We start from the raw sequence: 21,931 nt of genomic DNA, 5'->3' as shown, positions 1-21,931 counted from the left end.
ACCTTAAACCAAAGATAAGTCTTACAATTTGAAATGATTGTTCCTCAGATTTCTGCTTCTTTCACAACTAGCCGAACTGCCTGCATTGTTTACAATTACATACAACTTGAAGGAACAAACAAAATCTCACAAGTAAAAATGGCACAGAGTTAATCAGTCCCAAGCTGGTGTGGGCTGCAAGGTGTCCTTACTAGGTTCCCATCACCAGCCTGCAGTTTTTACTCATGGGCCTAGGAATTTAGAAGTTATAGGCCAATAGTGGTTGATGGTGTTCTAGCCATCTAAGAAAGGTTTAAACAAATTCCACACCCTCTCATTAAGGACACCTGCCACATACTCCACATATTACTCACACTGCAAAATCATTGTCCAGGAATTTTCACATGCATTCAGCTGAAAAAAATAAAAATAAAAAGTAGACAATGGCTATAGGAAGACAATAGGCAAGCTCGCAATCTCTACAATTACCCCCTGATTTCTCATAAGAAAATCTGTCTAGGCACATTAATTTTTCTCAATAGTATAGAAAGTGCCAGAATTTGGTGAGTTCAGCCAGTTTCTGAACATCTCAGATAAAAAGAAATTTGATCCTATTTTGCTTACTTTCTGCAAAAATTATAGAAAAGAGAAAAAGACATTATATGGTATTGAGTTACAGGGATAAAGATGTAACTTCTTTCTAAGCTTTTCTTCTAATTGAGTCATGAGAATTTTCAAGGCAGAGATCCCATAACATAATGCAGGGAAAGATTTTTGGAAAGGGTTAACAAGTGAATGTAATGCTTAAATGCTTCATTTCTCTTTGGTTAAATTAACTTCTCAATTCTGTTTTTGCATAATTAGCATTTGAGAACTAAATACATGGGTGAACAGTGCATAATGAGGCCAGTCACCCTTAGAATGTCTATGGGAGGTGAAAAAAATGTACATACCTATCCATTTCTATTATAATTAGTCTCAGGGCATATCTTAATAAAGAATGTTCTCAAACCAACCTATTTTATTCCAATAGCTATTTCTAGCAATGCTCCTATAAATTGCAAAAATCCCTAAGGGTATGAATCATGTCTTGACCACCTGTGTGGTCACTGTAACACCTGGTGTATTGGCTTACATCTAATAGGCACTTAACGTGTTACTCTGTTTTTAAAAAGGGCAATGAGACAGAATCCTGGGCTACAAAAAGCATCTCTTTAAAATAAAAATGATTGTGAAAGTACGTAGTCAACAAATATGTATTAACAGTTTTAAACTAATACTTATTATATACAGGGAATAAGTCTATATGTCACTCTCTTCACTTGGTAACTGACATTTCTCCAAATTTGCCATCAGTCAGGGAACATATGTTTTCATGTGTGGAGAATAAGCATGGAATGGTTTCAGGGAACTTCCATAAATATAAGTTTTAGGGAGTTGAATTAATGGCATCGATATCGAAGGTAAGCCATTTTCATTTAAAATATCTTTTATCAAACTGGATCAGGGAAGGAATGTCAGCTCTCTTTCTGCTTACCTCCTCATTTGAAACTGTACTGTGTGGATTCCAATTACCGGTCTCAGAACTGAAGAGATTTCCGTTCAGAGATTTCAACAATTTTATGGATAAATGGACTTTTGAAGACTGGCGGGGGAACACAACCACCCGTTATTATGTTGTCAGTATGGAGACATTAGTGTCTGAGTTCTACACAGTTCATTTACAAATGCCATGTTATAGTATTAGAAACAGAGCACCAGAGAAATGTGTACAGTTAGTTCCCTGCACAGACACATCTTGTCCACTGGGTGAATGATGTGGAAATCTAGTCTCCGTTCCCCATCCTCCCTGCCACCCGCAAGCTCTGTGTCCTACTGTGGGGCTGAGGTGGCAGAAGGAAGAGGAACAATTTTGTAATTCCTATAAATAGATGTTGTTTTGGACTCTCCATAAAGGTAGAGAAATGAGTCAAAGTAAAATGGAGACCCAAGGAATAGGGAAAAGGTAATTGGGAAAGAGGACAGAACGAAAATCTCAGCTCTCATGAGGAAAGGCAGGTACAGACTATGGTAGCCTTAAATCAGTGGTTGTCAACCAGGGAGAGTGTTTCCCCACCCTCTCACTGCGTCGGGGACATTTGGCAATGTCTGCAGCCATCACTGATGGTCAGGGCTGAGGTGCTGACTACTGGAATCTAGTGACTAAAGGCCAGGGATGTTGCTAAACATCCCAGAATGCAGATGTAGGCTCCTACATCAAATAATTCTTCAATCCAAAATGTTAATAGTACTGAGGTTGAGAAACCAAACCCTAAATGAACACACACCCTATTTAAAAAGGGAATAAAATGTTTGGAAGGAATGAAGGTTTGCTGAAAGGAGATTGGCACTCAAATCACATCTTGTCTAATGTGTTACCCTTTCTGAAAATTAAATATTTTATTCCTGTAGCCATTGTTTCATGCTATTCAATAAGCTGCTGTGCAATGTGTTTTTATGTGAAAGAAAAGCACATGTCTCCTGGATCCAAAATTTTCCTTTCTCAAAAAGTCACTGGTTTCATCTGATTTGAAGTATGCCATTTTCTAAGATTGCTGCACAGATAAGAAATCTAAATCTCAGGAGAATTTTCCCTTGATATGGTGTTCCATTCATTATTTATATAGAATTGTTACTGAAAACTCTTTCTTGAACCTCGGAATTTCAAAATTCGGAAGTCTCAAGGGATGTTGTCCAAAGATTTTCAGTCTGCTGTATAGACACAATATATGTTAAAATAAAAATTTTGTGGGAAATCAATTTAATTATTTCAGTTTGATTTCAAGTTTGATTTATCCATAATAAAAGGATACTCCTCATTCTGGATCATTAAGCAAAAAAAACATCCTGCCTGAAGGGAGCCTCATTTTGCCTTGGATCAGGGAAGTATGAAGAGTGCTTGATCCTGCATCTTGAACTCTGGCTGACCCTGCTCACAACTTCACTCATATGTAAATGGAGTTGATACCTCCAGAAATGTGCACTGCAGATATTTCTAAGTATCTGTATTTGTATTGTCCATGAAGCATAGTATATTTCTTGTTGTTTCAATAGCAAGGGTAGATGACATTACAGTTTTATAATCCTCAGTTCTAAATAATACAAATTCTCTGTTCCCAAACATTATCTTGCTTACTGGGGTTTGTTCAAAAGAATTATTATTCTGCCTCTTTTCATCTGCAAAATGCTGTTTAATGTGCTGGCATGTAACTGCTTACTCATCAGAAAGGATATGACAGCATTATGCCAGCAGTTAAGAAAGATTTGCAGTTTAAAACAAAATAATGAGTTCCTCCAAATTTTTTAAAGTGCATTTAGACAGTACAAAATGCCAAGATCATCTTCGAAACCATCACTCTCACATTCTCATTTTCCACCTTTTCATAGGAACATTATCTACATTGTTTCAACACATAAGCCAAGCGGCTTCAATATTTTATTTTTCCTCAGAAAGGTGAAAGAAAACCACTTCCTAAAGGATTTAATCATTGCTAAAAGCAAATTATATTGTTGATTCATTTAATTAGAGGAAAGAAATGTAGTTTGAGATGTTAGCAGTCTGTGCGACACAACTAATAACATTGAAAATAAAGTTACCTAAACCCTAGTCTGATTTGTAAATCAAGTTCTCATACTTGAGTTTCCTAAAGATGAAAAGAGTGGCAATATAATCGTAAGAACTAAGCTACACTGAATCAGAAACGTGTATTATGTCCCAGTGACATGTCATGTAATGATGACTCAATAATATGTTGTATCATTGTGTTATGATCCTAGAAAACATGCAAAACATCATCAGAAACATTGAAAGGTTTATATACTATTTACAGTTTAGAAGAAAAATAATTGGAAAGCCCAAATTTTAGAATCCAATTGCTAGGGTTCTTATACCAACTTCCCCATTTAGTAGCCTGGAATTATGCACACACACTACATAACTTCTCTACACCTCACTTTTCCTTTTCTTTTTTTTTTTTTTAAAGATAACGTTTCCTTTTTTATAAGTTAAATGAAATAATGAATATATAACACTAGCTCATAATGTTTTGCCAACAGCAAATGCTGTATAGATACTTGAAGAGTACATGAGTAATGTTGAACAGAGATAGAAAGGTGATCAAGTAATTTCATAGTCTGAAGGATGCTTAGAGATCAACTTGCCCAGTTTCAGTGGATACTGATCTCTTTTTGGTTTCAAAAGAGGGCAGAAGAGCAACTGCTAACCCTGACTTTGACAAGGAATTTACCACTCCATGAGGCCACATACTTCATGATGACTCTTTCCTGGGATTCCATTTAGATAACTCAACATTTAAGAAATGTTCCCTTTGAATAAGCATTAAACAACATTCCCTAAATGTCTTTGTTCATTGGAGGTAGAAATGGAACATTTTCTTCAGGATCCCTTTTATGCTTTGGAAGATCACACCCATTTTGAAGCTTTTCTCTGTATTTTGAAATTAAACATCTCTAATTCCTTCTTCATGACAAATTCCAAAACACTACATGCCTGCTTGCTTTCTGATTCAAAGCTCTTTTCAAACACAACACACTTTCCAGGACACTATTTCAGCTGTTTTATTAGAAGCCCAATGTCAGTGCCTTTGTTTCCCTGCCTCTGGGGCTTTCAATGCTTTCAACCTTGCATATATTTAGTTCTTGTTTTTGTTTGGTTTTGTTATGCTTTGTTTTTCTTTTTTTGAGCCACCCCTCCTTTTGATCCTTATTAAGCTGAATACCTAGAGAAATGTTTTTTAAAAATTGCATGTGTGTATATTTGGGAATCATCCCCAAATAATGCAACTCACCTTGAGGGTCCTATCTAGTCATTTAAGAGCTTTGAATAAGGCAGTTCCAATGACAGAGCTTTGGTTCCTCCTCTCCCACCTTTTTCCTCCTCCTTTCCTCTTTTGTTCTTTCTAAGCTATCATTTTAAAATGTATTGATGGTTTATTACCTGCAAGGCTGAATAATTTCCCTACGTTGTTATCTTATTAAATCCTTTCAACAAATAGGCAAGGTAGTTACAATTTTCCATTGTGCAAACAAAAAAGCTGATATACAGAGAGGCTGTCACTTTTCCCAGCCCCAGGCTGTTTGACACTAAAGCTGGAGTACTTCACCAGGTAGAAACTTGTGGACCAGCAACTTTTGGACACACCCTCTGTAAACAGTTGCATTTAGATTTCTGCACTTTCTTAGTCTACATGTTTCTACTGTATTCATAGTGATTCTATGAATGACTTTGCTAGATGCCTTAGTGACTTTCTAATACACCGTCTTGAGGGCCAAGTTACGAAACACTCTTCGTCTTTCAAACCTCAACCAAAAATAACTGTAACCGCGAGAAATAGAAAAAAATGCTCAACCACAGAACTTTGTCCTGTTAGAAAATGAAACCAGGAGAAAGAGCAAAAGCAATAAACTATATTTATTAGGGCAGATGAGGGTATTAGACAGACCTGAGTTTGGTGCCCTAACCTATCACCCTCCGTAAGTTTTAATATTTCTGAGACTCATTTGCTTTAAAAAAAACAAAAAAAAACCCTATGTTCTAGTATCTGCAAAGTTCCTAACAGTACAATACCTGGCTCATTATTAAAAGAAACAATAATAAAAATCCAGCACATAATAGATGACCCAAGCATGCTAGGAATGTAGCGGTCAACACAGGCTACTTTATGAAGTGGTAATAAATGCCCCAAACTTAGTGGCTAATACTGCACAAGTTTATGTTGACTAATCCTGTGTCTAAGGTGAGTTGGCAGGGGCTTTTACTCATGACCATCCTTGTCTAACCCAAGGTGCAGAGGCTCCTCTTATATGCTCACCTGATGGCTGGGACAGAAAAAAAAGGAGTTATGCCCAATCATGTAACTGATTTTAATGTTTCCACATGGAAGTGATTAGTGTACTTATATTCATTGGCCATTCAAACCAACCCTATATGGCTTACATGATTTACTACATTTACTACAAAATCCCTGGAAGGAGGAAGAATACATGAATGCTTATTGAAACATATATTAGGGTTCTTCCAGAGAAAAAGAATCAACAGATACACATATACATATATATGTGCATATATATGTATACATACACATATCCATATATATATGTGTATATATATGTATACATACACATATAAGTATGTGTTATTTATATATTACATGGGTATGTAAAGAAGTTCATTATAAGAAATTGGCTCGTGTGATTATGGCAGCAGAGAAGTCCAGACCCAGGAAAGCTGATGGTCTAATTCCAGTCCAAGTCTGAAGGCAGAAGAAAGCCAGTGACCCAGCTCAAGGATAATCAGACAGAGTATCCACACAGATATATCCGGAAATAATGCTTAAGTCAATTTCAGGGTACCGTGGGTCAGTCAAATTGAAACATAAGATTATCTATCACAAACCATGACTCCAAAATAATCTGGACAATACAGTGCTTTCAAATAAGCAGAAGAAGGAAAGACATTACAGTGCATTTTAAAAGTTGTTTTTATAGGGGTAATAGCTCCCCTTTTTTTTGTAGTTAGGAAGGTACTTGAAGGTAAATAAATCTCTGACCCTCATTTTTTTTTTGCGGTACGCGGGCCTCTCACCGCTGCGGCCTCTCCCCTTGTGGAGCACAGGCTCCGGACGCGCAGGCTCAGCAGCCATGGCTCACGGGCCCAGCCGCTCCGCGGCATGTGGGATCCTCCCGGACCGGGGCACGAACCCGTGTTCCCTACATCGGCAGGCAGACCCCCAAGCACTGCGCCACCAGGGAAGCCCTGACCCTCATATTTTAATCTCATGGCAAAAAATCCAAAACTCCATCAGTTTCTTATTTTCACGTATAGTCACAATTCTTTCCCCTACACGCTCCACATTCCCATCCACATATGTGTCTAACACACTTCAGAAATGATACCACACAGCTGCTTCTGCAGCCATCTGTTTTATTGTAAGTCCTTTTCAATTTCATGTAATTTCTGAGAATTGTGTTATTCTTGTATGAGGTTTATTTTCCTTTATGTTGTGCCACTCTGAGATCAGAGGATTTTTAAATAAATATACATAAAATTTTACACTGCATTTATGTTTACATTTTCACTAGAATGACATCTAATCACCATGAAGAGTCAGAATTACATAGCCAGTAATAGACATACGTTCCTAGAAAGTCATGTCTGCAAACCAAGGGTGACTACACTTCAGTTGTACAAGCATTATTAACATTAATGGGATAGATTAGTCTTTATGTGAACTAAAATACTCGTTTACATGGCAAAATATAAAGAATCTGATCGCCAGTGGAAACCATCATATTGCAAAGAAAAGTTTTGTTTTGTTTTTTCTGACTTTTGAAATTTTGTTCCACCATTCTAAAATAAGGGTTCTAATTTTCAAATTGAACAGGAGAAAAGAACACTATAGGCACATTAGGCATAAACAACTCTTGAATAGAAGTGTTGAAATCATTTCATTCCAAAGAGTGAAGCATTGAAATGACTTTGGATTTCAGTCAGCTTTCTTCCCGGTGAGCCATTCATTCTAACTCATTGGATTCTCCCAAATCTGTTTTGCAGCAGGCTGGATATTTTGGTCCAGCTAGACACAGTGGTTATGCCCCAGCCTGTATGATCAGAAACACACCTGTCTTTCAGATGTTTCAATATTTTCTGAGAGTTGTGGGCTATAGTACAAAGATATTTTAAGTGACAAGGTTTTAGAGATTACCTAGCTTAACCTCATCACTTTGTAGAAGAGGAAACACTTTTTAAAAAAGAGACAGATGAAGAGTCTTGTCACTAGCATAAGTATCATTAATTGCTCCCTCTTTCTGAACCTGTTACTGAACACGTGTTGAATGTAAAATGAAGGCTGCTTCAGAGCTGAGGAAAGGTGACAGGTTTCTTCTCCAAGGTCCTGTGCAAGGAAAATATCAAGGGAAAATGTCATTTGTGTTCCTTTTCCCTTCCGACCTCTCAGCCTTGGTACCTTCCAGAGATCTAACTTTATTTAGTACATCTTAGCATACTGATACCACAAAATTAAGAGACAACAAAAGGATGATTTAGGGAACCCTGGCTCTTTTACAGATTTACCACTAAAGTGTTATATGACCCTGGCAAACTAATGTAGTTCTCTTCTACTCATAAGATAAAGGTGTTATATCATTTTTTTTTTCCCCTTTTGGAAGATGGAAGTTAAGATTCTGGCAAAATGAGAGAAACCACTTTTCGGAGAAAGGAAATTCAGATTTCACTGAAATCTTGTATATCAAAGTAGATTGTCAAATTTAAGAGTGTAATTCCCTCAAAAGGTACACTTAGCCTCTGACAGCCGATGAACCATGTGTAGCTGGAAATTGTATAGTGCTGAACGATCCAGATCATTCAAATATCTAAGACAGGGCCTAGAACATTCAATTAAAGGCAATAAGGCAGCAAAGTGATAATTGGAGTCACACACACACACACACACACACACCTAGGTTCAAATATTGACTTGGAACCTTGTAGATAAGGATTCGAAATTTAGAGAGTTTATTATCCACTATTTGCACCTGTCTGGGCCGATGTGGTGGTAAGCAACTACGTATGCATGCAAACATAACACAAAACAGGAACATGAGATTTATTAACTGGGAAATTCGGACATGGACATTTTCGGGAGGTCATTATTCTGCTCACCACACTCACTGTTCCTTGGATCTCTGCTTGCTAGAATTCCCTATCCTCTCTTTAGGGCTAATTTTATCCCTGCCTTCTCTGTAAAATCTATCTTGTCCATTCTTGCTAATAATACAGTAGAACCTCTTGTCTGGATCATTCATTGGGTTCTTCTTTCCTCCTACCTTTGTTTTTACATGTATGTCTAAACCCATTTTGATTTATTAGGTTTTATGAGGTACTGCATTCACATTTCCTTTCCTTAAGGATCCAGAAGTGACAGTCTTCTCTAAAAAAGAAAGAAAAAAAAAAAAAGGCAAGGGGAAGTGGGGAGGGCTCATATTCCCAGTTTAGCACTTGGGAAAATGACTTCCATTGTGTGGATTGATAGGTTGGCCTTGCCCTGTCTTTCTTTCCAACTCTCAATATAAGCCACCCACACTCCTCACATGTCATCTTTCCTTATCCCAGATGTGGAACATTGTATTTGCTTTGCAGTAGATGAGCCCTACCTGTCTAATGTATTGGTGGGAAATGAATTCACTCCATCTCTCTTCTATAGTCTCTAAAAATATACTTCCCCAGCTCATCTTTCACTGTCAATTGCTTCTGCACAAAGATAGTTGTGAATTGTGGCATTTGAAATGTTCCCTGCCTTAAATAATTATCCTAATCTTATTTCTCTACAAATATCAAATAAACGTCAAATAAAGGTTCTCAAGACTTGTTGCTCTGGGATTTTGTCATTGTTTTGTTTTGATTTTGAAAAGCAAAGTAGTTTATGCGTGAGTATCTTGGATTCCCTCCACAACCAGTGTCACTGTCTGACTTCCCAGTGAAAGAAAATAGAAACCAGAGCAAAGAGATCAGCAGGGATGAAACTGAGGTCTCATTTGATTAGGTGTGAGTGAGGTAGTTAGCCAAGTGCCTAGTGCTCTCAGAAATTGCATGAGGTCACTGGGGAATTCTTACCTCTTTGTTACCTGCCACTTTAGATTTACCAATCTGTTATATCTGATACCATACCTAGAAATCTGTGATGAAAGAGCCCCTTCTAAAGCTTGTTAATACACAAACGGTTTAAACCATTAGTTTTCCAAATCCTTCTCTTCTTCCTGTTATAAGTTAAGTAATCCTGGGTCTTTCTGGTCATTATCAATTCAACTGTAGCAAACTTTCTTTTAGAGATAAAGTCCAACATAAACCAGAATGAATTAAAATCAGAGCAGCTTACAGAATTCCAGAACTATTTCATCTATAAATTTTCTTTGAGCAAACTCAGGCAGTTTAAACACAGCTAGCAATAATGATTTAGTTGAGGCTCCATCATGACTCTCTTGAGCTTCTGCAAATCTTAGAGTAATTAAAGGGAATGTACATAGGCACTCATGTCCTCTGTATTGAGATGGAGGCACCCAACATCAGTTGTGAAATTTTCCATTCAAATAGTTCTTCCTACTGCTAGCAAAATTCCTTCTGACAGAGCAAACATGGTTATACATGTCAACTGCATCATTTCACAATGTTTGCACAACCTTCTTATAACTTTACTTTTCCATGTGTCTATGTAGGTATAAGCTGGTCAGTGTTCAGATTTTCTAGAACACTTTATAGAGTCCACCTCCTATTCCTAATATTCCTAATTATTATTTTTCACTGGGATGTGAAAAATTATCTCCACCTCTTCTATTGACCAGTAATATCTCAGTATGTCTGAATTCCTTGTAGCCTTAACTGATATCCATTAAGTACATATTTGTACAGTGTAACGCAACCTTTTTTTTTTCCCCGTTGATCCAGGACTACTTCCCACTTTGCTCACAGTGTAACATGGCCAATGATACCAGCTTATCTTTTATATACTACAGCATTGATTTTCTCCTGATCCTGAAGAAAATATTTATTGGTGATACCAGAAAAAAATCTATAGCAGTCAGATGTGTGTATCTTATGATTATGTCACTGTTTTGACAGATCTCGTAACATTTCTGTCCACATGCTTTTATGAAGATAGCCTTAGGGTAAACACTGTACATGAAAGTTAGATTCTTTGTTCTATGAGTATGGCACATAATACTGAGTTGTCCTCTAAGAATTCTTGTCTAAGAGTGGGATTCGCTGACAGCCTCCAGCTATTAGAAACTAAAGGTCTGCCTCATCTTTTGAGCTAAAGTCCTACCCTTCTTGGGTGGCCCTCAGCCAATGACAGAGTAAGGGAGTGATAAAGGAGTCTAGACATTTCTACCCAACACAGGACTTCTTTAGTGGCCAGTCTTTGTCTGGAGCCTCCTGTTAGGCTGGAAGAGACTTGGACCCAAAGCTTCATCACACTCCCTATTAGGGTAAGGGCTTATAAAGTCAGGGAATAAATGGAGTTCTTAAATAAAAAAGCAAAAGAGAAAATGTTTTTAAAAACGTATCCTTATGTATTTATAGAACCACATATACTCTTACAAAAAAAAAAAAAAATCTACCAGAGAGGAAAAAATAGAAAATGTAATTAGTTTTTTGTTTGTTTTAATTTCATTGAAACACTCAGTTAAAAGTGTGTTTAAAAAGGGTTAAAAGGACAAATGTGCACTCTTTTGGTTTTGGTTTTTATTTTTTATTTTATTTTATTTTATTTTTTGCCGTACGCGGGCCTCTCACTATTGCGGCCTCTCCCGTTGCGGAGCACAGGCTCCGGACGCGCAGGGTCAGCGGCCATGGCTCACGGGCCCAGCCGCTCCGCGGCACGTGGGATCTTCCCGGACCGGGGCACGAGCCCATGTTCCCTGCATCGGCAGGCGGACTCTCAACCACTGCGCCACCAGGGAAGCCCTGGTTTTGGTTTTTATTTTATTTTTTAAATTATGTGCTGCTTTTGCACAGTGATTGAAAACTCCCATAAAGATATAAGTAGAATACATATGCATTATCTCCATTTGGAATTTTCAGAGTTTCACACCTGATACATTTTATGAATGGCTCACTAGTGATTTATCTTTAAAAAGGATCATTATAAAGCATCATTTTTGAGAATCTGTGGAATTTGAGAAGCTCTATGACTAATTCTCATAAGTAAGGTTTCCATCCCTTTGTTGCCCTTACTGCTGTGTAATACCTGGGATTATGAAGATGACAGATTTTATACTCCTGTGATCTGGTTATGTTATAAGGCATAGTTGACCTTAAGATGGTAAGATGGGGAGATAATACAGGTGGACCTGACCTAATTACATAAGCCCTTTAAAAGTAAAGAGTTTTCTTCAGCTGGGAACAGAAGAGAAACTCATAGATTTGAAGCAAGAGAAGGATTCAATGTGCCATTATCGTCTTGAAGATGGAGAGAGCCATGTGGCAAAAAATGTGGGCAGCTTCTAGGAATGTGAAGTGGCCCCCAGCTGACCACCATCAAGGGAAAGGAGACCTCAATTCCCTAACTACACAGAATTAAATTATGACAGCAACCAGAATGAGCTTGGGAGCAGTTTTTTCCCCAGGGGCTCCAAATGTGAATTTAGACCACAGACATCTTGATTTCAGTCTTGTGGTGCTGTGAGCAGAGAACTGTCAGGCCATGAATTTGCTTCTTTACCTATATAACAGTGTTGTTTTATAGCCCTAAGTTTGTGGTAACTTGTTACCTAGCAATAGAAACTAATACAGCTATGTTCTTTCATGGTTTGAAAATAATACAATTAGAAAACATATTCTTCTTGAACTCTCCAGATAATAAACTGTAAAATTCATATTCTGTTTCATAGAAAAGTAATTGTAAAAGTTAGCCATTAATCATTTTTCAATAAATAATTAGCACTGATAATCTCATAGCCATGTGGAACATTCTTGTTTTAAGTAAGCATCAAAGCAGAACTTCAGTAATTTTGCTGTAATCTTTGAAATTTGAGCATAACTTAAATGAAAAACAAGACCTATAGATATAGGAACATTTCTGGCAGGATGGCCAAGCATCTTATATGGTCTAAGAATGTTACAAAGGAAAGAGATTAATTAGTGGCATTACAAAAATGTACAGTTATCCAATTCATAATAACACATGGTATAGCATTTCTGACCCTGCTTCTTTTAAGGGTAGGCTCTTCCGCAGGCATTTATCTGCCTCTGACTGTTAAGATTCTCTTTGCGCTCTGCAACAATCACCTCCCATGAAGGGTACTAGTATGCACTGATACAACATATTGTTTATACCACAGTTTTTTCCGCTTAGACAATCTACACTATTAGTGATAGTTAAGGTGTTTAAAAGTTATTGATGAGAGGTTTGGAATTTCAGTGTATAATCTATAAAACATATAAATTAGTGTAATATGTGAATAAAACAAATGATTATTGTTTGGGTCCAAAAGATGATTTTTTGAGAGGGGTGTTACAAGAAAGCAGGAGCTCTTCACTTATATTTAAACTGATTAATTTATTCCATTATTGAAAGTCCAAAAGGATCCCTCATTTAGCAGCTTAGAACTCACTCTCAGCTATAGGAGAACTATTGTTTGCTCTTGACTGAACATTCACCTGACCATTCAGATTCTCTAAATGTAAACATGTAGAATCATTTCAAATTACTCAAAGCTGTAGATTTATGCTTTGCTAAGTCAATAGTAAAACTACTTACTGAGTTACATACATATGTATTCTATGATCTCAAATTAGAAAATAGTAGAAAGGGTACATGGAATGTCTATCTTACCTTTGTTAATTTTAATCTTCTATGTTCTATATAATGTTTCTGGAGAAAAAGCTAAATAGTCTTTCAATAATAGAGTTGAAGAAATTATTCTCCAGAAACAAAAGACATATATATTACCCTCTTAATTTATTGGTATTATGTTGATAATGTTATGACAATTCAGAACGTTTTCACTATGCTTATTAAACAGATTACATATATGTGTGTATATATATATGCTTTGTATGTATAAAATTAAGGCATTAAAGAAATGAGACTGTTTCTTTATTACAGCATCTCAAAATACTTCTAAGTAATGTTAACTAGTAATTGTAACATTTGAAGTAGATGTCCATTAATTATACGAATATTTGACAAAATTTAGTGTACATTTTCTAAGACTACCAATATTAATCCAACCATCCCCAGAAGAAGAAAGCAAATTCAATTATATTAATTTACATATTTCCTGATGCTTAGCAACCCTATCTTAAGTCAGACTGGTCCACTAATTTTTCTTTCAAGACCATAACATGAAAATTAGAAGTAACATTTTAAGTCATAAAAGTGAAGTCAAACTTCCAGTGAGAGGGAAATTGAGTCTTGTGATGTAGTCCAGCAGCCAAGGTCAAGTCTCAGCCTCACCACTTACTACACCACATTGCCAGAAATAACTTTCCTCACCTCACAGAGCTTCCTTCCTCCTTCATAAAATAGAGGAAGTGGTATCTGTCTCAGCAGTGCTTGAAGATCCAATTACTTATAATATAGGTAGAGTCATCCAAGTCATCCAACACCAGCTGTGATGTGTAAAAGTTCTCAATAAATGCTAAGTTCCTTCCCCACATTTCCCACTGAACTTCTTTTTCATTAAAATATATTTTAAACATTCAACCATTTATCAAAATGGATAAAAATTAGCAGATTACGTATGTATGTATAGTGTAGTTTCATGAAACTTATTTCTCATGTTATATATTAACTTTAAAAGTCTACTAAGTGAGTATTAGGGAGTTATTTTCATATTTAAACACATGATTTAAGCATACATAAAAAGTGTATAGATTCATTCATTTATAAAAGCAACTTGATAATTAGCATTATTTTCATTAGAGAAAATATTGTTTTGTTGATTCTTATCTTAAGGTCCAAATTCTATTATGTAAATCTGTTTATTTTAGCTAGAACTTTCCTTCTATTTTCAATGTTGACCTGGTATTCACTGCTGAGAAAAGTATTTAAACATGTGTTTGATTTTTACCTAAACAGGGCTGTTATGAGAAAAGTTCCAAGCTAGAAAACAAAGACATTTATATTTTGCTACCGGATGGAAAGCTAGAATACCTATGCTTATATACATATAGTTGTAAATAATGTATATTATTGGATAGGTTTTATGTTCAATAAATATTTGCTGACAACAGTTTCTAGGCCTAGTACTTATATTATTTCTAAATTTCACAGAAATTCCGTGAGAAAGATACTATCCCTTTTTTTTTCACATTTGAGAAAACGAAAGCTGAGAGACTGTTAGTAATTTGTCGATGGTTACAGAGCAACTAGTTTGTAAAGTCATAATTTCACCAAAGATCAGATCTGCCAGGCAACAGATCCTCACCTCACCTCACATATTTCCATACAACAAGCTTCTTCAATATGTTTTCCTGTTACAGGAAGGCAACATGCTCATATAATATTTTTCTAAGAATGGTTCTAGGTCAGGTTACCAACATGAACCAAAAATATTAAATTACTTAAGAAGGAGTGGTGCATAAGTACATCTAATTTGTGTAAAAGTATAGAATAGAAAAATCAGCATTATTTTAGAATATTGGTTGACGTCCTTTTATGAAGGAAATGATTAAAAAAAAAGACGTATTGGATATGGCAGTTGGTGGATATTTAATAGAACATATTTCCTAGCAGAAGTTATTACTTTGGAAAAGGGACCAAGTGATAAATAGATAGTAATGGAAGGGGTATATGGAGAAAGTTGTCATATAAAAGAATTTGCTAAGTGGCTACCTTAGAAAACAGGCTTAAACATTATAATTTTGAATTGGTACTAACAATGGGGAATGTCTGAACTGATTAAAGGAAAATGAGGCCTAGGACAAGAAAACTGATTAAGAGGAAATTATAGTAGTTAAAAATAGCCTGCACCTTCACCAGGAATTATTTTGTTGAAAGGAAAAATCAAATTTCAGAAACACAAACTGGTCAGGTTTGGTCAAAGACTAAAATAAAATGTTGATTTGCCTTTGCTAATTAACAAATGATTAAACTGTGGTCATTTTTACACCCACTAGTTTGAAAATATATGAATTTATTGTATGTGTTTATATCAACAGTCCCTAAATGGAAACATGGCCAATTAAGTACAAGAAAAGAATGGAGACGTTGGAAACATTCTCACACTGTTAATCACCTTGGTGTTTTTCTTAGGCTTCCCTTTGTATCCTAGAAAAATTTGTACACTTTAATTTATATGAATTTTCTACATTTCTCAAATCTGTTACATTCTACAAGTTAAGACATAGTCTGTATCTCTTAGGCATAGCCAAGTAGGAATGTAGACCACAAACACAGTATAATAAAATCTGTGCATTTATTCAGGAAAGATGGCAGAAGTCTTCATGCAGGGAAGAGGGAATGTCCATCACTGCCTCAGAGTGTGAAGGGAGATTTACAAAAGCAAAGCCCTTTTGAGCTGGATCTTGTTAGATATAAAACTGAGCAGAGGAGTGACAGGCTATCCCAGGCAGAGAGAAAAAGAATGTACAAAGGTGTGGAGCAAAAGATGTGATCTGAGAAAGGTGACTAGTTTAGAATCACTGGAGTGGGATAGAGGAAATTATTAGTGAATAAGCCACAATATTGAAGACCATCCAAGTTGAGCCATGATGTTAATACATCCTCATTTGTTTACAAAGCATTGGCTCCTTTCAGTACTCAAAGCCACTGTCTGAATTTGAATCTGATCCTAGACTAATTGTTTCTAAGGGTTCTACATGGCTTTAGCCTTGCCATGTTTTCACTCTATGCCCCATCATACCAACAGGAAAAACTTAAATTTACCTCTTTGCTCAAACTCCTTCAGAGGCTCTCAGTCACTTATAGGACACAATTAAAACCCTTTGGTAGGGCCAGTGAGAAATTTTCTTCATCTGCTTATTGCCTCATCATGTCAACATATAAAACCAAATTTTTAGTCATTCCTAAAACCTTATGTTCTCTACCTTTTTTCATTTTCTTACGTACTCTGTATTCTCATATCTTCATGCAAGTCTATAAATTCTACTCTTCTTTGTTTCTCTTCACCACAGTTACATGGCCACCAGACCAAGACATTTCTGTGGTTCAGAAACTTGCTGAAATACTACATGCTCTTTGAACAGTTTCCTCACCTCTCCCTTTCTTAAGCTCACATTAGTCTTTTCAGGTTTCATGGGACATTTTTCTCAACACTATTATATCACCCCCGCTCACTTTGCTTATTATGTATTTTACATAGTACCCTACCTATGGCTTAAATTCTTTAATAGCAACGATCTATATTGTATTTCTTAGAATAAGAGCCTAGAAGACTAAGCTTTGAATTGGACTCTAAAGCAAGTTTTTGAGCACATAAATGGGTATGTAAAGAAATATTAATATTTTTGAATTTTAGCCTTTAGACAGTGGTTAGTTAAAACATTTTGGTGGAAGAATTGTCGTTTCATGATGAGATTAGGTTTTTATAATTTGTTTGCAGTACGTGATGGATGTTGTAAATTCATTTGCGTAATGCTCACTCTAGGACCCTTCCTAGTACTCTCTTGGCTGGAAAACTAAAAATTACATTTTCCAGACTCCATTGCAAAAGTTCCAGGTGGAATTTAAGATTCTGTAATCAGTGCGCTAATGGGAGGTTGTGCCGAATTGAATCGTTAGGGAAAGAGACAGAGCATGTTGTTGTCTTAGATCACAGGCAGTATGATTCTGGGGTGATTACTGTCATGATCATGCTAACGTTGCTCATCTGATAGCCCAGTTCTGTGGTGGAGTTTTCGGAAATCTTCATGGAAGCTCAGCACTGTCTCTTGTTTTTAGTCCCATAAGATTCTATGAGTTGTGTGTACAGAATAATAAACCCCTTTCTTCTTTAGCTAGTTAGAGTGGATCTCGATTTCTATAACCAAGAACTGTGGCCAAGGAACAATAATATAAACAATTAAATGAGAGTGGTAGAGAAAGGGGTTGGCAGGTAGAGTTATTCGCACTTGAGACATGATGAGTGCCTTAGCAAAGGCGACGCTGAGGGCTATGGGCATTAGACTGTGATTTAAGAGATATCTCTGAAATACAGCTGTGACTTACAAATTAAGTGGAGAAAGGATGTAAAAGAAGATGTTGGATCAGAATGATGTCATTGATATAGAAAGGAATTCCAAGAGGGAACAGATATTTGAGCAATAAATACTCTATTAGGTGTGGTGTATTTTAAAGTTAAAAAAAAAAAAAGGAAAAAATGTGTAGCAGATATTAAAGATAGATTCTGTAGAAGAAAATTTGGCTATTTCCACAAGGGTTGAAAATGGTCCTTTACCTATCTGCTATAAACTTATCCATTACAAACCTTTCTACATTGCAAGCTATATGAAAGATGTTAGAAGACAGATTTTATACAACTGAGTAGAAATACAGACCATTGGAGAATTCAGTCCATTATATATGCATGGTATTTTTTCTTTTCTAATTTCAAAGTAGCCTTGCATAGAGTTCTCTTACATTAATAAACTACATAAAATATATTAAACTTAAATTATCTCTAATATAAAGCTTTGGCGTTCTTTGATTTTTTTATTCTTAATTTTTATCTTTCAACCTTTTTCTTTCAGAATTTGCTTAAATTGTTATAACTCTTTCCAAAATGAATCATTACTTTAAAACTATAAAATTAATTTAAGGGGGATATTTAGAAGGGATCAGTTAGCTAATGGACCCTTTATATTAAAGGTATGGATCTAGTTAAAATATGTAGCAAAGAATGTCTTTTTGGTCTCTCCTATTTTTTTTTTTTTTTTTTGCGGTATGCGGGCCTCTCACTGTTGTGGCCTCTCCCGTGGCAGAGCACAGGCCCCGGACGCGCAGGCTCAGTGGCCATGGCTCACGGGCCCAGCTGCTCCACGGCATGTGGGATCTTCCCGGACCGGGGCACGAACCCGTGCCCCCTGCATCGGCAGGTGGACTCTCAACCACTGTGCCACCAGGGAAGCTCCCTGGTCTCTCCTATTCTTATTGTCAAATCTTGTATATTTATTTAATACCTTGATTAAATGCTTTTTAAAATACGCATCAGAGTCCCCTTGAGCAGATGGTAATATTCATCTAAACATTGGAGTAGAAACAGAATCAGTTTTATCAGATTGTATAGAATCAATGTATTTCATAATGTTTATGGGGCAAATTAGCTCCCAAGACTTATCCACTACTACCTTATTATTTTCATGGAATCATTTTCCTAAAACTAGCACATGAAAAACATATAATGTAGCAATGGAGAAACAGGTTCTTGGTGAATATGAACTCAAGGGAGTAGTCAATATTCAGAGTGCTTTGTGGTCTTTAAGGTATAAAAATATAAGATTTCAGAGAAGCACAGGTTACAGGTGAGCAGTGGAAGAAGACATAAATAATAAAAATAGAATAATAGGTGCCTGATGGTTACTCCTTTGCAAAACAGAATTGCCCTTTATGTAATGTGGTGAAAAATCAGTTGCCTTGTGATGTCCCTAAAGGGGTTATTTTCTGGGGATAAAATCCCTTTAACCACACTCTTTTTATTAGTCCAGTATTTATCAACTGCTGTGTGTATGGTGTCTGCTTACTGGAAAAAAAAAAAATGTTTTCAAATGCCTGTGAGTGATAGTTTATGTCATTCCCCAATATTCTCATCCAGTTCAAGTATTTATAGAGATGATGTTATAATGATTCTACATTACTACATGTCATCAGTAAAAAGTATGTCAATTCCATTCGTTTAGAAGTCATTCCTCTGTCAATTTTAAGCAGACATTCTTTAATTTTACTCTGCTTTGTGCTTCAAATGACATTATCCTTCTTATTTTATTGTCTAGATATAATCAGTACAATACTCATTTCTTGTTTAGTGATATTTTCTTGGTGCTGAATACCATGAAAATGCCAAGGCATTGTTCACCTCCTCAAGTTCATTACCAGTGCCTTATTCTCAGATGACTCACTTAATGATCTTCTATCTAAGGCGCTGAAACTTTGTTTCTGACTGATCTGAATGTTCTAGTTACTCAGTTTCATTCCCTGAAAGAAAACTCTTGGTCATTCTCATATTCAGTGTTTTATTAATTGCCTCTATAACCTTATAGTATTGTTTTAGGAAAACGTCTGTAAAAAAATTATGTACATATCATAAATATTCCTTTTTATTTTCTTAAGGTCCCTCAAACCAAATATTAAAAATTCTTTACAATACAAAATGGTTTACTTTATTTTATGTACTTAATCTCTGTATCATACCTACTCAAAAGCAAGGCTCGATTAAGAAAAAAATTCTCCAAGTGGTAAATGCTTTGTGTGTTTATTCTACTCTGGGCAGCAGAATTTTATTTCAAAAGTCATGCCATGGAGTCTAAAGGCTCTATGTCTATTTCAATTGGATATTGGGCCTCACTTCACTTATAATTTTGCTTGTATTTCTACCTGTATCATTTTAACATGGGCCCAACAGAAGGATGTTTAAGTGAATAAACTGTGGGTCTAGAATGCCTGCATTGGGCACTGGGCCACATCTGTGTGACATCGGCAAGTTACTTAACCACCCAGTGCCTCAGTTCCAGCCATGACAAAAGGCTAATAATAGTACCTTCTTCGTCTTGTTATGGAAATCAAATGGTAAATTCTCTAAAATGTTTAGTAATATTCTGTCATAGTAAATACACATAAACATTACTTGTTAGTTGCATCTCTCTCTCCCTCCATCCCCCAAATCTTTTTCCCTCAGTCTTGCCTTAGAATGAACCCTTGTGGTCAAGATTTTGTGGAGGATGTCAAACTCATGCAGTCACTAAAGACCTCTACATGTATTACTGTATGTACTTTTATATAACTAACCCTAATGCATAAGGCATGGAGCCCAGTTCCAATTCACTAAGGGGAATGATAATACTTAACAGCGTACTTAAGAGAAAAGTTTCTATCCACTTTATATCCTATTCTCCTTTATTTTTCCTACATATATTATAAGACCTACTGAGACATGCCCAATTCTTGCTTCAAGACTCAAAAAACTGACCTTTGGTTTTGCTTATCCACTTTCTCCAAACTATATTTCTTAACTGCGGTTTCTTTGCTAATCTGTTTCTATGGAAAGTACTAGTTCTTTCAATATGCTGCACCAATTGCTGGCCACTGATGTGACACCCCAGTTCTCTCTCTACAGTTGTCAGATGATTTTAAAATAATCTAGCCACTCAAAAATATATGTGATATGGAAAATTTAGTGATTTTTCTAAATGTAACGGACATTTTAATGTTTGTTATGTGGATTTGCCAATTTTTAGGTTTTTCGTTACATTTTTTTCTTTCTATTGATACTAAAGAAAGTTCACCTGTTAATAATTTTACAAGTGGTTTATTGAGACATTAGTCTAATGTTATCCAGGAAAATAGCATTTCTTTCCTCAGTGGCAAAAGGAAGGGGAACAATATCTAACCAAAAATAGCAAATTTGGGCTTCCCTGGTGGCGCAGTGGTTGGGAGTCCGCCTGCCGATGCAGGGGACACGGGTTCGTGCCCCGGTCCGGGAAGATCTCACATGCCACAGAGCGGCTAAACCGTGAGCCATGGCTGCTGAGCCTGTGTGTCCGGAACCTGTGCTCCGCAACGGGAGAGGCCACAACAGTGAGAGGCCCGCGTACCGCAAAAAAAAAAAGCAAAGCAAATTTGACTTTTTTATGGAAGTGAAAATGTCCTTATAAATAGAATAGAAAACTTATATTTTTTTCCCAAATTGGCAATATAAAAATCTGAATTTAAGGGGGAAAAAGCCTCTTGTTTAGCCAGAGCTAATTTTCCAAGGAAAATGTTTCCTAAAATATTTGAGGGCTTTCAGCACATACTCAATCCTTCAGAAGTAAAGATATTGAGCACACTGATCGAAAAATTATTTGATATTTTAAATGAAACTTTAATTTAAAAAGATCTTCAATTTCTTTCCCCAAGGAATTTTGAAATGCATTTTGAAAATTATTGACAATGTGGACAGTCTTCTTTTGACAATGCCACTTACTTGGAAAAGGGACAGTGAGACATGAGAAAGAGAAAACCAAATAAAGGGCATTATTATTAAAATGTACATTTATAATACCTGTAAACTATTGTTGTCTTCTATTTACCAGTAGGCAATTTTAATATAAATTGGAAACTACAAACTACTGGCCACTGGGCCCTGGTCTATAGAGGTAAACTTGCATTCAAGAAACCAGTAGAGCTTATGAGTTAAAAGAAGTCTGCAACCCTGACCAGAGATTTACAAAAAGTTAAAGATAACACTAACGTGATTTTTC

Source organism: Monodon monoceros, unplaced genomic scaffold, assembly GCF_005190385.1.
Source record: "Monodon monoceros isolate NGI ecotype Baffin Bay Population unplaced genomic scaffold, NGI_Narwhal_1 Super_Scaffold_12, whole genome shotgun sequence".
NCBI lineage: Eukaryota > Metazoa > Chordata > Mammalia > Artiodactyla > Monodontidae > Monodon > Monodon monoceros.
The sequence above is the reverse complement of the archived record's forward strand: the minus strand, read 5'-3'. Positions refer to the sequence as shown.